Below are 17,220 nucleotides of genomic sequence, written 5' to 3'. Positions count from 1 at the left end.
TGCTTGTATTTTGGGAAACCCCCCTGTGAGGTCTGTGCTTATATTTGGTGGAGGTTTTACCTAAAGCTGGGCAAATCTCACAGCAAAGCCGTGTGATTCAAACGGGGATGAACAGAGAACAATGCCCAGATAAGTGAATTACTTACCTGGTAGGGACACACAGAGCATGTGTCCTGAAGCTAGGCAACTGGCAGGACTGTTGTTTGTATTAGGAAACAGTTGAGCAGCTCCTGCAAACACAACTTATCCTGTTTAATTGGTGGGTAATTCCTGCAAGTTGTCTGTTTCTCTTGACCTGCACAAACAATAGAGGGTGGTGTGGATGGTCATTGAGTGGTTAAGTGGAGGATCTCTGGAGGGGGAAATAATTGGTGGCAGGACTTGTGTAAACACTCCTGAACATTTAGATAGCAACGTGTTGTTGTTCATCTTGGAGGAATCAGAATTATTAGTTAAACTGGTATAAAGTCAGCTTCATGTTGTAGTCTAAATTGTTGTATAATTTAGTTGTCAACTTGAAGAGTGCTGAACTTATGAAACTTAATCAGCTGTGTAAACAACTCATCAACTCAACAAGGAACACCAACTGATTATTTGTTAACTGTTGTATTATTAGAAAAGGCATTAGGTTTATTTTAACATAGAACATAATCATGCAAATGAAATGAAAATAGCTAAGCCATTATAACTGAAATCCATTTAAACCAACGTGCGTTGTTAAAAGCTTAAAATAAACAAGAGGAGCTGCATTTATGACCTCATTCATTGGGGACTTTGTAAGTGAGCATGCTATGTGAAGAGAAACTATACATTAGCTTATGTCAAGCACAATTTGATACAATACAAATTAGAGATGTTGAGATACCTTTTGTCCTTCCTGATACTGGTATTGATACCTTGACTTGAGTATTGTCCGATTGCGAAAACTCCTCAGAAACAACTGTGATCATTTTTTCCTTCATATTATTGGTGGAAAAACACTAATTGCTGACATTACACCCACTGTGCACTTTTTTATTGGTTATTATGACATGATAAGTTACCTGAAACAAGTTCTTCTTTGCTGCTCTAAAGTAGGCTGCTCTGCTGTGTAGGCTACTCTTTTAGAGAAGAAGAAATAAGTAGTTTTTGGGGGGATAATAAATTATTGTATTGGACCAGTGCATTGACTGGCGTTCTTGCAACTATAAGACCGACCGACATCCGACCGACCAATGTCCGACTGACTGACTGACCTACCAACCCTACCGACGTCCAACCTACCAACCGACTGATGTCCGACTGACTGACTGACCGACCGACGTCCGACTGACCAACTGACGCCCGACCAACGGATGTCAGACTGTCCGACCCACCTACCACAATCCGACCGACTGACCAACGTCCGACCAACCAACCGACCGACTGACATCCAGTAGCTTACAAGACATATGAAATCATACATGTCAACCCATCCCCCCTTAAGCCTGTATGTGTCCGCTGTATTGAGGTAGTGCAAATTTAAACATGATAAGGATGTGGAGTGAAACAACATAATATCTTTGCCTTCAGCTTTTCAACAAAATCCATTTGGTAAAGTCATAAAAAATAGATTTCTTAGCCGTCCCTCTGATCTGTTGTCATAAGCAAACAATACCTGTTCCTTCTCTCAGCACTCAAACTTTTTAAATGTCCTGGAGGACTTCCTGCTTGAGTCCCAAACCTACAGAGATCTCTAATGAAGGCTTTACCTTCCAGGCAGGCATATTTCTCCAAATGACAGTAATTTACATATGATGTATTTAGAGAAGAAGAGGGCAGGCTAATTCTATTTAGAGATTTTCCTTTGTTTTAGGAGTCATTAGCAGCTCCCTCAAATCTAATTTTTACAATTTCATCAGGCCATCTTGGAAAGCCTCTGTGAGCTCATCAGAGAGGAGCATTTATTGCTAAGTGTTCTCTATTGCATTAGCACACAATAAAGCGGCCGGGGACTGCTACAGACGTTTATGTGGAATCCAGTTAACACTCCGCCAATTCGTTTTTTATTGGGACACAATCAATTTTTATTCATTTTAAAGCCAGAATGCTTTCTTTCATTGTGTGCCTCCTCCAGCTTATTACGCCCTAAACTAATTACTCAGTTGTTTTCACAAAATGCTAATGTTTATGTTAAAGATTTCCTCTTTGAAACGCCGGCCCGAGATGCATATACACGCTGTGAGCTTTTCTCTCACATATGTTTTTCATTATCACACTTCCCACAGCGTTGTTAAAGCCTAATAATTGCATTCATTTAATTTGCAGTCGTCTGGCAATAACAATGAAGTCTTGAGTAATGCAATTTTTATGGAACATTTATTTTGAAGTATAGAAATAATCAAATCAAATGTTATTTTTAAGCTGAATTTTATTCTCTCAGGGCTGCTGCAAAACATTTGACATGTTTTGAGATCTTCTGTAGGGAGAATATATACATATTACATATTCAAAACTTTAAGCGGCTTGTGTTAATAGTCGAGTACTCAGTCCATGCGTTGCAGAGAAAGCAGGTAAAGCAGTCTCAAAGTGAGCGAGCAGTGTGCATCCTCACTGCTGTGTGATAATTAGAGTGCTTAAGTGCTCCTGGAGACAAGACAAACCCAGATACCCTCTTCCTCCTCAGCTCCTCCTCTCGATCACCAGGATGCTCTTTAATGGCTCCTCTTTGACTGTGATATCATTTATTGTTTGGTATCAGATGTACACCTTGTACCCTTCACCATTCGCACTGAAGCACATCTGACCAGGCAACAGATGTCAAGACTCTATTCCCTCTGAAGTGTCCCCCTCATTCGGTCTTACCTTTCTATATGCACAAACAAAGAATATTCAAACCTTTGCTCTTCTGTTGCGGCGATATTTCTCTCTTCCAGTTTTGGGATTCGTCCTGTAGCGATCTCTGGAATCCTTTCAACACATTGACGAGATGACAAGTTATCATTGATCCGTCCTTACTTAGCGAGATCCATTAAATAATGTATGGGCTCCTGTGTATAACCAATGCACTCTCCTGTCCTCGACCCATTAGAGGAGCAGGGCACGGGGGCCCCTAGCGGCTCCAGGCCCTCAGGGGTCCTTGGCCTTTCATTTAATTAAATTATCCCATAATGAAAACTCCCATAATGAGATTAATTTTAATTATTTATCAGCGGCCGATTTGAGGCAGAGGCTGCGTTAATAATGCATGAACGGGCTAAACATTTTTCAATTCATCACCTTTTCCTTTTGTTAAAGGTGCAATTTATTAAGTGCTCTGCAGCTGCTGGATCTGATGGTGGTGGAGATATGGACGGCCAGGCACAGAGGTCAGTCAGAAGGGCTCGACTGTCATCTGATCATGTGCTTTTTTTTGCTAAAATAACATCAGACCAAGATGTGTGTGTTTTTACGCATACCATGGAGTGTGTACATAAGTTTTCTTAGAAGACCACTTTTTGCATCCTCCAAGTGTACACTGATCTTTTCTTTGCTTTGTTAAAACTTAGTAGATTTTATATTAATACCTAAAGGCAGAGAAGTAATCAAAATTATGCCTGTAATTCTCTGCCGATGTTTGCGCACCTCCATCAGGTTGGCATGATGATTCCCCCTGTGTGAGCACATTAGAAGACTTTGGTGTCCAGCCAACAGAATTGGGGAAGATTGTCGACTGTCACACAGTGTGAAACTGTAATTAGCTGGCATGGAAGTGTGCTTATTTGAGTTCCCGGGCTAGAGAGAGATAACAGTAACAGTAGAGATCTGTAACGTGATACTTTGTTGAAAACAATTACCTTTTGTGATTTAAATGAGCACATTTCACATCTTCCTAACTTTTGAAACGTATAGGCGGGCAGAGCGGCACAAGTGGCCCGGGGCAGGAGACAAGAATGTCATTGGGACGGTGAGCCAAGTGCATTTATCAGGCCTTCATCAATAGTCGATTAATAATTCAGGCAGAGTCTTGGGCTTCTTTAGGGCAGGGTTTCAGCTAGCTTGTAATTTTGTAAATTGCATAGTCATCATGCGATGGATGTGCCCAGGATGCTCGGAGAGTCACAGCTCTCAGGAATTATTTAGTAACAGGTACAGGAAAAGTTTAAAGCAGAGGCGTTTGAACTGTAGTCAGGTATTTGACAATGGGCTGTACTGTGAAAATGAACATAAATTATTGTTATGTAACATTCAGAAAGGCAACATGTTTAAAGCTTTCCTATCCCAACTTTATCTTGGCTCCAGAAAGAACAATATGACCCGAGTCAAAATGCCAATCAATATTCAGATAGTGGCTTTTTGTCAAACCACCACTCCCGCTCTTTGACAGATTTCCAGCAGATACTTCCCCTGGCTTCCAGAAAACAAACCGGCATTTCTCTCCATTGTGACTTGTTCAAGGTGCCTCGGCCCAGGTGCAGCGCTGGCAGAACCACTGAATGAGCAAACCCCTCAATTACCCCCAGCCAGCTCTCTGATAACTCCCATTCAACAGAATGGGCCCTCTAATTGCCCCGACCAGTATTACCTGTTCCACGTCCAAAAGTGCCCTATTCTTTCACATTGTTTCCTAGGCAACTGGAAGTTTTGGTGACCTATAAAAAGTTGCTACTCCTGTAACTGATCCGCGGCTCAGCGGTTGTTTGTTTCCATGGCAGGCTGCTGAGCTATATATAGGCCTTTCTCGCTTGTACTAGTCAGCACTGAGAGCTTTACCAACAATTTAATTCATTTATTTGTAAGAGTGAGATGTTCTTGTGCTTTTTGCTGCACTGAAACAAACTGGAGAGCTGTTTTGAGAACAGTAAAAACACCTGGGGCTTCAGAAATTGACTCACAAAGTCAAGAGGAAGAAGGTTTCACACTCCTCTCCCCTGTTTTCCCCACTGTCTGCCTTTTTTGTCCCCCTCAACCCAGAAGCGGATCCTTGTAACAAAACGTAATGTTTATTTTGGAGTCAGAGGCATTGCCCCGGAATTTCTTTGTTGTGGTTTGGTTTGTGTTTTTAGCAAAGACGGTTGAGCTGCTGGTATTGATGATTCACATGTTCGTCATCGGAGGTCCTTGGCAGTTCATCACGTCTCCGGTCGTGTGTGTGCGTCTTGAGCAATAGGTTAATCAGAGAACCGTCCATATTAAAGTGATAATTTATGTCTGATTCACAGGGTGGAGAAGGTAGATTCATTATCAAAGGTGTCAAGTACAAAGTTCAAGATGGGATCTACCTTTAGGCATTGGCGGCAGCAGCAAACTGAACTCCAATTTCAAAATCTGTCTCTCACTTTATTCACCCTTCACTTCTCTGTTCATTAGCTGCCTTTATAAGACTGTAGCTGCAGCATTTTGTCCCGAAAACATTTTAAAATTTCAGTTCAAGACCTGTAGTATTGATTAGAAATACAGTGTATATAAAGTGTAACACATTATTGCTTCTGGATAACCAAACGTAGATACAGGAAGAGTCCACAGACAATATTCAAAGAGGCTTCACAATAGATGGAATGAGATGGACTTTTAAAAGAGGTGAGATATCAATAGGAATCCGTTTAGTTTATGGACTAGATACATTAAGTTAACTAACAATCAATCACTCCCGTCTTTAAAGCTTTTTAATGCACGTAAATCTGACATGTCAATACATTCTCAGCGTCATGCCCACTCTTAAGTCCATTGTTGTGGTCATTCACCTTCCACAGTCCGTTTGTTACTTCACTCCTGCACTGCAGCTTTTACTGTGCGCTGTAGGAGATTCCAGTAACACTGCTCTGAAACAAATACAATTGTACAGTTGAAGAGGATGAAAAATTTACAGGAAACACTTGTAGCAGTGGATTTATTAATGGAAACGACCCAAGCAGACTACGTGATTGTTTACGCACTCAGGTTGTATTCTCTAAAGCAGTGGTTCTCAACTGGTCTCTCCTCAGGACCCACCACCTCCTTAATCCAAATCACAACCCAAATTTCGGGACATTTTCAACGACTCTAATTTATTTAATGAAAACTGGTGCAGTGTGATGGAACAAAACATAACAGTATAAAAGTCAGGTAAAATGACCTGCAAGTGGCAGTGCGTAAGATTAAAATATTCAATTAGCAGCCTTTTTTTCAACAGAAAAAAAGTGCATATTAAATGCAACTACTGCAGGGCTCATCAAGTTTCAAGAATGTAACTGTAGCTGGGATAACCCAATCAGTGAATGCATGGAGTGTGTATCAACGCTTGGTTACTTTGTAACCTTGGTTCTCTGAGTGCAGAGCCTATCTCTCCAGCCCGTACATATGGAATATGGAGAGATACACGCGCGCACGTCATAGGAAACCCATGTCCTTCAAAATAAAAGCACAGCATAGACTTTTTGCAACATTTTTTTTTTCAATCGCACATCTACGACTTGGAGGAGGCCATGTGATTTGTCCCGCACATTTTTGTTGTTGGAAATCTTTTTTTAGTGCAGGAAAATAGCAAATTTGTGTGAAATTAAGGTCTTACTATGAACATAAAGCTACTGTGCACCCAATATGTTGCTCATTGCTTCAGACATCTACTGTTATGAGACTGTTTTTTCTCAAATCACTTGTATGGAGCCCTAGCGAGATGAGATACAACATATTCTGAAGTACAAAGGCAGAGTGTGCTGTAAAAAAAATGCATTGCAAATTCCATTTCCTCATGGAGGAAGTCACCTTTTAGCCGTCCCACTGCTGTTCCAAACACATACAGAGGAAACAAACATGGAAAGTTGGCATATCATTTGGTCCAGTTGGTTCTATTGATGTCTTTCACAATGATAGGTTTGTCCAAATGAGCTGCAATAGGAAGCCGAAAGGTCTGACGTTTACTTCCAATGAATTACTGTTTCGTTCGTTATTTCCTCCCACTATTATTGTCTCGTACCTTAGATGATGCCGTCTTTGTTTCCTCATTTGTAAAGTCACTTGGACAGCTCTTCCTGCTCACTGGATATTGATAGTGCAGCAGTAGTGCTCTAGTAAAACCAATAAGTGAAAGGCTGTCTCCGTTACTCACCATGACGGCAGCGACAAGTCCCAGACACACGCACAGAAGTCACCAAGAGGTACTTCAGGGTTTGTATTAGCATAAACGCCAGGATGGTCTTAAACTGCGATTACTGCTTCGGTTATTTCCGGACGTCTTGTCATGCTTAAACTCCGGCATGATCGGAGGCGGCCACCAAGTTCAGCAAGCCGCTAATAGTTCACACCGTCCTCGAGGCTGTGAAAAAATTGCGCAGCTCAGCATGTTTCCTGCTGTTCTATAAAACGAGTGACATTTGGTGCCGGGATAATCCGAGCTTCGGCTTTTTTAAGTGCACATGCAGAAGGAGGCCGATGAGCCCAGCTGTTAAGTCCGTCCAGGAGTTAAAAATTACTGATATTGGTGTCCGATGGGAATGCCCATTCATCACTGCAAATACCCCTGCTGTGTTTGGTTGCATGTGCCCCTTGATGAATGTAGGTTAAATATAAATTATTTTCTGGTCTATAGTATTTCTGTTTTATTTATGCAGGATATTAAGCTGATTGGTAACACCCCAGGCTTAAATAGCCTTGTCTGAGCTCTTGTGTTCTTCCCTTGGCACACGCGGGAGCAGAAGTTGAATGTGGAACCATATTCTGTCAGTGAGACAAACCGCTGGCTCGCTCAGCTCTGCCTCTTTTGTAACTGTATTTAGTAGCTAAGCAGAATGGCACAGGCCCAATCTAAGTGGCTTTCATCTGGCCAATTCAAACAGACGTTTGACCCCAGACATTTGCCTAATGTGTTTTTGTTATGTGGGCTCCTGGCTTCACAAATGTCACAGTGGCTGCACCAGTGGGGGTTTGGTGAGTGACTCAGGGGGGGAGCACAGGAACAGAGAGGCAGCCTGAGGGGGTGGGGTTGCAAGGCAGAAGTCTGTAACCTCTGCATTTTGTACTCTAACCCACTGGGAGTTGGTGGTGTGGTGAACATAAGTTCCTACTGATATGACCGGCCCCTCCTTCTTCCTCACAGGCCAGACCCGCTAAATCCTGCTGATGAGCAGCCCGGCCCCCAGCGCTCTGCTGACCTGGGCCCAACTGCGCAGGCAGCTGTGGAGGAGACGGGGAGTGCCACATTTCTGGCTGCCCGGGTCGCGCAAGTCAGAAGCCGTCGCAGACAGTTGGGGCGGCCCTGACAAATGCTGCCATTAGAGGGGTGCTGGAAATTTATTACCAAACATATTGGTATTTTAGGGTGCAGCTGACTTAGATTTAGTGGCATTGCTGATGAAGCTTTAAATCAGAATACCAGATTACTACCAGAAAGTTGCACCATCTGCATATTCGAGCAATTCTATTGAGAATGAATGACATCTGCTTAACTTCAAAAGCGTGTTTAGCTTTACAGCTTGAGTATTTAGAGGCAGAAATGACTCCATTCAATTTACAGAAATCATCAATCATTTAAATGTTTTTATTTTCAGTTTGTAAATGATCAAAGGGTAGGGCAGCTTTGAAAAGAAAGAAAAGCCAAAATATACTGTGCCTAACTTCATTTTATATTTGCCTTTATTTTGGATTGTTTTCTATTAAAAATTGTTTTTCAAAATAAAAGACACAAATGTCAAACTTAAACTTTCCCTCCACTGAAAATCCAGTGTTTAACCTTGTAAACATCTCCATGTGGTGTTTCTCATGTGCTACAAGACATATCAGAGATAACATAAGCATTCATCTCCATGGCTGGGCCTGTCTGCTTTTAAACTGCAGTGTACCAAGGACAGGCTGAACAACACGTTTTCAGATTGGCAGGTTTGAGACGTCACAAACCTAAGGAGCCAATCCCGTTAATGGACGGAGCGACGCTATGCATATCATTATGTGTAACCTATGGCAACCATTTCAGCGATGTGCGAGCCAGCTGTAACAGTACTACATTTCAAGCTAGCTAAGTTTCAACAAGTTGCCACTAAACGATGGCAGAGACGTGTTTTGTTTTCGCGACGGAGGGGGCGGTTGGAAATGTGCATAGTGGGCGGGGCCTATGCAGATTCAGGAATTTTTAATGAGGGAGAAGGAGGAGATGCTTTGGGAGGATTTTTACAAGGTAATTAAACATATTTTGCAGAAAAAAACATATCAGACACAATTTATTATTTTAAGCAGAGCATTTTATATGTCTTAAACGAGACTGGCGCTGCTCTTTAAATCTCCTTTCCAGACTGCAAACATGTTTACTTTCATTCTAGTCTGCTTGAGTAAAATAAAGCTCCAACCAACCACTGAATTTTATTCGTTTGGGGAAAAAGGAGAGCATTTATCCACCGTGTGTGATGCAGAAATGATGAGCAGTACAGTTTGAAAGTTCTGTAGTTTTGTTGAAAAATGGTTGAGGCAGGGGGCCATCCAACCTTCAGCTAAATTACTAACTATGGAGGCCTGACAAAAGCAGCTTAACAGACAAAAACATAACCCTCCTTTTCAAAATAAAGCAAATCTTAAAATGACTGTTTGATCACAGATATTTGATGTGGATATTAAGTCACATTTGTATAAGTAAAATCAGTTTCTCTTGCAGACATAAAGCTTAAAGCAAACAGTGTTTGTGTGGCTGAATTTACTCTTATTATTCTCTTCATCTTTTAGCAGGCCGTATATTCTGAGCATATTGCCCGCGGCGATCCTTCCAGCCATAGTGATGTCTCATTCTGAGTAATAGGTCTCTAAAGTGTGCTTGTTTGGCTTTTTTGGGGCCAATGGAGAGCAATAAAGTGTCTGTCTGAGGATTTTCGGGGTCCTCATAGACTTTCCCCAGGTGTGCCTCTGTGGTCATAAAGTACAACTTGTCTCTGATGGTCTATGTGTGGATAGAAGTGCCCGCTGAGTCCTCTTTTACAGAATACTAGTTATTACGTTGTAATCAAAGACTGTTAAGATGCAGATTTTATTCAAAGCTCGTCCTCCTTGTTTAGTTTGGAACAAAAATGGCTGCAACAATAAGATCCCGCTGTTAATTTAAGTCTGTGACGTCCGCTGAGGTTAACCATTTCCTTTGTTCCTGTTCGAGCGCAGGGAAGCTCCGATGTATTTTCATGTCGAGGTATGCCGTGTTTACTTTCATCGCTGCTCCCTGGCGAAGCGGGCCGACCTGATGTTTGTTTATAAGGAATCCGGGCTTCACTCGAACTTTCATTCACCACTTGAAAGCACTTGACTCGCTACTAATTTACCTCGAGGGACTTCAAAATTATCTGTCTGCACTTTAAATCTTTTTTTTGTGGTGGGAGCTTGTCATCATCAAAGGTTTTGTTGAATGAAAGCGTGGCAGATAGATGGCTTCATGTTATATTGTGTGTGAGGAAAGACATCTTTAAGTCAAGGTAACAGGTTTTTTTTGGGGCGTCGAAATGCTGCTTTTTGTTTTTCTTTGTTGCTATGTTTAAGTTACAGAGTCAGGGAACACAGGAGGTATTGAAAATGATCTTGAATTTCCCTCAGTCAGGATATGTCACTTGGTTATTTTCAATAGGAAACTATGCACGTTGAATAACACAGGAATATCCAGTATAAAGCACTCACAGAGCTCTTTGACAAATTGCCATCCAGCAAACTTTAATGTGCCACTTGTGTCAGGGGCAAGGCTGGAGGGTGAGTTTTGTATTTTCCTCTTAGTCAATAGGTGAAAACCTCACCTGTAATGCCTGTGTAAATATATAAAAGCTGTTATTTTGTCCAAAGTTATCCCAAGTTCAGATTTCCCTTCTTGGGGGGGAACGTTTGGAGCGCAACGCTCCGCTGAGACCTCTGTCAAAAAAGGAACTTGATCCCCCCCGATGTGTGACATTGTATAAACACTGTAGTAGCTCTAACCAAACAAATTTGCAGCATATGCATATGAAAATATTGCAACTGTGTCGCCGGGGTGTTAGCGTTTCGTTTCATCTGCACCATTTGATCCCTTGTCACAGCGTCGCCGTAGCTCTCGCGCTGCTCATGTCCTCTCCGTCAAGATAAGTAAACACCAGACGAAGGAGAGGATTTAAACCATCCAAGCAGAGTTAGATGAACATTAACTCTCCATTTCTTATCTCCAAAAAGGAATCAACCGTTTGAGTCTATTTCCATGCGTGTGAGAAGCTGAGTGGATAACCTGTTGGCAGAGGAGGACAGTGCAGATCTCTCCTCACTCTAAATTGCAGTCAGGCATCCCCGCAGCCCCACATGAAGACCATCGAGTCCCATCAAGATAATCCTTAATAAAGAACGGCTTCGCATTTAATCTTAGCTCACTTCTCGAATTTCTGACTTGATTTAGTTTTTGGCAAGTGGCGATTTAGCGCTGATGTCAGCCGGACGGTATCAGTGCATCTTTTGTTAAGCCTCCACTTGGCAGATGAAGAAGGTTCTGTTAAGTACACAGTTTTTATAGCTGCAGGAAAGATTATTATATTGCTTTAAATTATTCTGCTAATGAGGTTTATCTCTAACTACCTTTTACCTTCGATTTTACAAACTCTATTTAATGCTGCGCAACATGAAAACAAGAACATCCCCTCGTAGAACTTCGACGCTTGATTGGAGCCTTTGATTCAAAACATACTGCACGGCTCTGCATGCAGGAGAGCTCTGCAGGAAAATCTGAGTTTAGTCGTTGAGACATAAACAACTCGGCGTAATTACACTGTGCAATTTGAAAATAACTCACTTGCAAAATTACATCTCGGGCTAATTTTATACAGCTGCTTATTGAAAAAAAACGGAGCGGCAGAGTAAACGCAGGACTGGCACGTGTATTAGAAATCGTTACCTGAGAGTCCCCGCGCTTCTATTAGTCAATCGAGTTATCAAGAAGCGGTTCATTGTGCAATATATCTCATGCTAGGATATTGAAACATGAGCTTATGGATTCACCTGTGTAGCGCATGCATTTGCATTATTACTGCAGTGTGTTTAAACCAGCTCGGGTCTATTTCTGTCAGCTCCTTGTTGACTGCTGCTGCTGCAGCAGAGGCTGCTCGGTGGTGACCTGCTTTCAGTACGGGGTTGTGAACTCCACAGTTGATCAAGAAGGAATTGGCGGATAAATCGGTCATGTGTCTGTAAAGTCTGAAGAAAGGACTTGAATGTGCTCTTTCTTCATTTTTTATTTCCTATCATCACCCGCTGATGAGAAGGTACAAGCAGCGCACACATCAGCCAACCGCTAACACAGTAAACTATTCTTCCAGCCGTGGGTGTTCTTCTTCTCTCACCACCTCTTTACCGTAGTAAATGTATGATTTCCTCTGTCTGGGTAATCATTTTTCAGTAGTACAGTTGTTATTGCACCCGCAGTTTTATTACGTGGAAATCAAACAAATTTTAAATGCTCCATTGACCTCTTAAACCATCCATTACACACAGTGATATTCTTGGGGGGGAAAAAATGGCATGACATATTGAAGCAAAAGCTGTACAAGCCTCATCACCAGCTTGGATAAATCACCAGTTTGAGCTCATCAGTAGCAGCGTGGCCTTGTGCGGCAGCTTCGCACAGTTGAAATAATAACCTGGAGCAGACAGAAGGCAGTCATTACCTCGCACACAGACGTGCCGCGCATGTGTTGACGGAGGACTTCCACTAGGCTGCCGCTGGGAGACGGACAGAGAAACGGGCCGCTCGGGCCGCTCTGGCTTCCCATCACCTAAGCTAATGACCTAAGCTATTGTTTACCCTCTGAAGTCCCTCTGTGACAAGGAGAAATCCAGCAAGACTCGCAAGAGTGGAAGAAAAAAATGTGGTTTGTGGTGAGACAAAAAAAAAAGAGCATTACAAAAACATGAGGGGGAGAAGAAAAGTGTGGGCCCTTGGGGTGTGCGAGCGGAGCCGTGTGTTCCAGTGGACAGGCAGGCCGGTGGAGAGATCTGCCGTTTCATTGTCTTAAGTCTCCACTGATACAATCTGGAGAGGGCTCTATTGCTTAAAGCTGTGAGTGAATGACATATGGGGAGCTGGTGTGAGGCACAACTCCCCTGTGCCTCCTCCAGACCCAAAGTCTTCCTGTGAGAGAGCACCGCCGAGCAACTTTCCTGCTTTTTCAAACGGCAGCAGCCTCCCTCTCCCTCCCTCATTCACTCCCTCCCTCTCCCTCTCTCTCTCTCTCACTCTCTCTCTTTTTTTCCCTCTTCCTCAGACACTCACTAGTCACTGCCTGAAGCAGTAATCGGACAACTCTCTTTCTGACTAGGACCGGGTCTCCTGAGATAGCGCGTGGGGGCTCCATGGGTTCCAACACCTAAAATGAAAAAGAAAAAAGTCGTGTTGTAGTTTACGGTCACTGTGCTACAGATTCTACCGACACCTGAAGAGCTGCTGTAGAAAGTTTTGTTGTCCGTTCTGCGGGACTGATTCTGTAGAAGATTTATTTTTAAAAAGAAGACCTAAGAAGGGATAAACACCCAGGGATTCACCAAAATTGTAGTGAGTATGACTTTAAATTCTACGTTACGCTCATGTGTACATTTTCTAAATGTCTTCTCTTAACTTGTGTGGCTTTTGAGTGTTTTTAATGTGTGAGGGGATTTATCTTAAACATTAGACAAACTTGCATCACCTTGTAATTAACCTTATAATTCTCACGTAATATGAAGGGAGCGTTAAAGTAGTTTTAATTTAATTTCTACACTAATCTTGTCATTTAAAGTGACGGAGAAACATCCGACTACATCTTAATTATTGTAGAAAAAAAGCAACACTGTCTAACCACTCAAAAAATACAATTATAACAATTTCAACAAAAAAGGAAATTTTTACATTTTATCTGTATTGTTTTGATAATAAAAGATATATCGCAGAGAAAACTCCTGCTCCAGACGAGTGTTTTAATTAACTTAAAATAAATCCAAATCTGATAAAGCTGTCAATTTAATCATGTTCTTTAAGTAACTAACTAATTATAATATAGAACAATAGATTTTATAATTGCAAAAAATGTTGCACTACATTATATTTTATAAAGCATGCAGTGTGTCCAATAGTTTAGAAATTAAACACTCAATTTTGTCTGTAATTATAAATTACATTTACATAAAATTGCCATCCTAAAATTCCTAACCTAAGATTTTTTCATGCTTTTATTTTGAAATAAGCTTATAAAAATAAAACACTGTAATTGTATTCCCCTTTCAAACATGGGATCCTCTCCTCCTCGGCCCCACGTTACATTTTTGATCAGGCAAGGCAAACACTCCCGTCCCTGCAGTCGTCTTTTTTTTGACTGACAGAACAAACAAAAAGCAACACAGTTAAAGCAGTTGACATCTAATGCCATCTGCTGAGGCCAGGAATGCCGCGGGGAGACCTGAGAGCCTCTCAGCGTCTCACCAAGACAACAGGCCCCCGGACTCCCGGCCGTGCTGCGTCTCCGCTCGCCAGTGTCTCGCGTGTAGCGAAGATGACTCACCGGCTGTGATCACCAGCTCCTCTAATTGAAGGATGTTCTGGTTTAATGTCGAGCGTTAGATCACAGGCTTACATCACAAGTCAGGGAATTATTACGTGTGTGTACAGCACTTTTCATCTCTTTTAAATTGAGCGCTTTTTCCTTTCCTTTTTCATCCTCTAATTCCTGTAATTTCCAAACCCCTGCTCTTTTGAGCTGTTGAGTAAGGTGTGTGTTTGTAGATGAAAGAGAGGAAATAAAGAGGTCAGGAGAGCTTTCAGAGTGGCCTCCGCTCCGTGTAGACAAACATGACAGTGTGTGTGACCGCCTGCTGCAGCCATTCACTCACACAATAACCTTATTTATCCAATTAACAGATAATGAAGCGGCTGATTTGGGGCTGTTTACTCTGTGTATTTGCTTTGCGCCGGGACACACATCAGGGTCTCTCCGTGCATGTGTAGCAGCAGCAGCAGTGTGTACAAGCAGGAGTGGTCGGCGGTGACGGTGGCATTGTTTGCCCAAAGGCCTGATGTCTTCCGTATATATGTGTCTAGCCGGGGCTGAGCCCTCGTTCCTCCTCTCTCGGAGAGGAGATTGAAAATGGTGAAAGACACAGAGGGCTAATTGATCCAGGAAGAAGGAGAGGGGGAGAGAGAGCGCGAGAGAAAGAAGAAGGAAATAGTGGAGCTGCTATTAAGTAGCTCACACTGGGTGATTAGTGGGCAGGGGTTGTTTACTAAACACTTTGGGCTTTTATTTTGTTAACACGCCAGTGTTTGGATGTTGAATATGTGGCTGAAAGAACAGGAAATGAGCTTTAAAGATTGTGTTGATTGCCATAACAGGCCTTCAATCACTAATAGCCACTTGTGTGTTTGTTTGTAAATGGTGATATGTTTGCTTGTGCAAGATAAAATGGAAGACACTGAGCTGGAATTTTCTTCGTTTTTTTTTGCATTAAAGACTGCACTATCATTTTTAATCTGAGCATTGTTATAATGTCCCCTGCTTCCTCTTCTGTGCAGATACTAATTTCATAAACATAACAGATAACTGTCTCAGATTAGGGCCAATTAGAATAACACGCCCCGAGCATTCAAGTGATATAATCGTCAAGATTCGTCCACCGGGCCTTCTTTCATCTCTGCGTGTAAAGCCCCTCTCGGTCTGCGTTGGTCACGGTGGTCGGCAGGTTGTGATAAAAGGTGCACCTTAAATCTTGCTTGATGGCCCCTCAAAAGGCGAGCCGGCCTTCTGGAAATAATTTAGAGGGTTGAAGAGCACAGTATTAACAGATTTAATGTAGCTATTGAGCGAATTGCCGGAGCAGCATGTCAAATTGGACCAAATGAGAGAGACAAATTGCACATCAACAAACGCCATGTGTTAATAATTGTGCTTTTAATTAGAGTCGTGCAGCTTTATCGATACATTTTTGAACATACAAAAAAATGTGTTTTTATTTTTTATCTCTGACAAACCACCTTAAAAAGTCCCCCTACATTATTGTAAATGTCCTCTATACGTCTAAAAAAAAGCATCTTATTGTGAAGGAATAAAACACCATGCTATGTGATGTTGCATTTGTTGGCAGCCGTCGTTTTTTCAGCCACGTATCGACTCACCAGTGAAGTGTAGCATTCTGTAAACTGTGCCTAAATCCACTCACATCTGTGTCCAATTGTTGTCTGCATCTACATTCTTTGAGAGTGGATTTATTTTTCCTGGGCCACCATGTGGATTCAGCTGACCAGCTTAAGTGGGGATTAGTTGTTATAAAGTTAGATTTTTGATTAAAGCGTTGTTTTTCAAAAAGTTGTAACTCACAACACATGGCTTACACAGACTGTAAAATTCAGACTGTGGGCTGTGATCCTTCAAAGTTTATTTCTCGGGAGGATGACACAGGGAGGGGAGAAGGACGAAAACAAACAAAGAATAGTCACTCCTATTTTTTTTCCTATCTTTGATTTTTTTTTTATTAAACATAAACTTTTCTTAGTAACTCTTAAAAAATAACATAGCAAAGGTGATGGAATGATTTGTGCCGTGTCAGACGGCCTGCATGCTGAGGTGATCCCCGCTAAAAGCTTGGCTTTGTTTACTTTTGGAAACGCAGGTCTGGAAATAAGTAAAGCGCAACAAGGGCCAGCAAACAACCGTGAGCGCAACGTGTTGTGGCACTTCCCTTCTTGATGACACTTCCAGCGCTTCATCTAACCCGGCTTTGTTCTTGCTAGCTTCAAAGACAGTTCAGGTTGAAGTAAGATGCACATCAGAGATTTTCCTTTAAACAATAAATATTTAGCGGCGCAGAAGACAGGCTTGTTTTTGCTTTTAAATCCCTGCCCCCTCCTCCTTTTTTTTCCTCCCCCCTCCCTCTCTCTCTATCTTTCTCCTCACCTGGCTGCTTTCACCTGCTGGCTATGGCTGACACACCATCATGGTAATGGCTTCATTGGCCTGCACTGCTGAACAGAGAAAACAAGCCACATACACACACACACACACACACACACACACACACACACTCCTACTACACCACATCAGTCCACCACAACACACTCTCTCCACAGCTCTGTGATCGCTGTTAATGTGCTGTGGCAAAATGTGTTTCTCTTTCGACTTCATGGCTTCATGACTTTTTCTTTTCCATTGATATTTTTGTCTTTCTTTTTTTAACATCATATTTGAGCATTGGGAAATGCCAGGAGGAGGCACTGCTTCCGTCTGACTAAGAATGAAGCATAATTGTTTTGTGTTTTGCACAGAAAGCTTTAAGCTCAGCACGGTGAGAGGAGGCAACTTGCAAAGCTAG

At 42.1% G+C, this 17,220-nt stretch overlaps 1 protein-coding gene across 4 annotated transcripts in view; it reads left to right on the top strand.

Annotated features, from left to right (window-relative positions):
• The first annotated feature begins 13,167 nt into the window (after window positions 1-13,167).
• eya1 (EYA transcriptional coactivator and phosphatase 1) overlaps window positions 13,168-17,220 on the top strand; it is a 39,597-nt gene continuing 35,544 nt past the window's right edge. For all 4 annotated transcript variants that reach the window (XM_069667381.1, XM_069667380.1, XM_069667379.1 and 1 more), the window contains exon 1: window positions 13,168-13,438. The gene's annotated coding sequence lies outside the window, so the exon portion shown is untranslated. The remainder of the gene's footprint in view (window positions 13,439-17,220) is intronic.

Source organism: Semicossyphus pulcher, unplaced genomic scaffold (genome assembly GCF_022749685.1).
Source record: "Semicossyphus pulcher isolate SPU_LCO1_2020_fin unplaced genomic scaffold, fSemPul1.0.p SCAF_18, whole genome shotgun sequence".
Classification (NCBI taxonomy): domain Eukaryota; kingdom Metazoa; phylum Chordata; class Actinopteri; order Labriformes; family Labridae; genus Semicossyphus; species Semicossyphus pulcher.
This window is presented reverse-complemented; position numbering and strand designations above follow the sequence as displayed.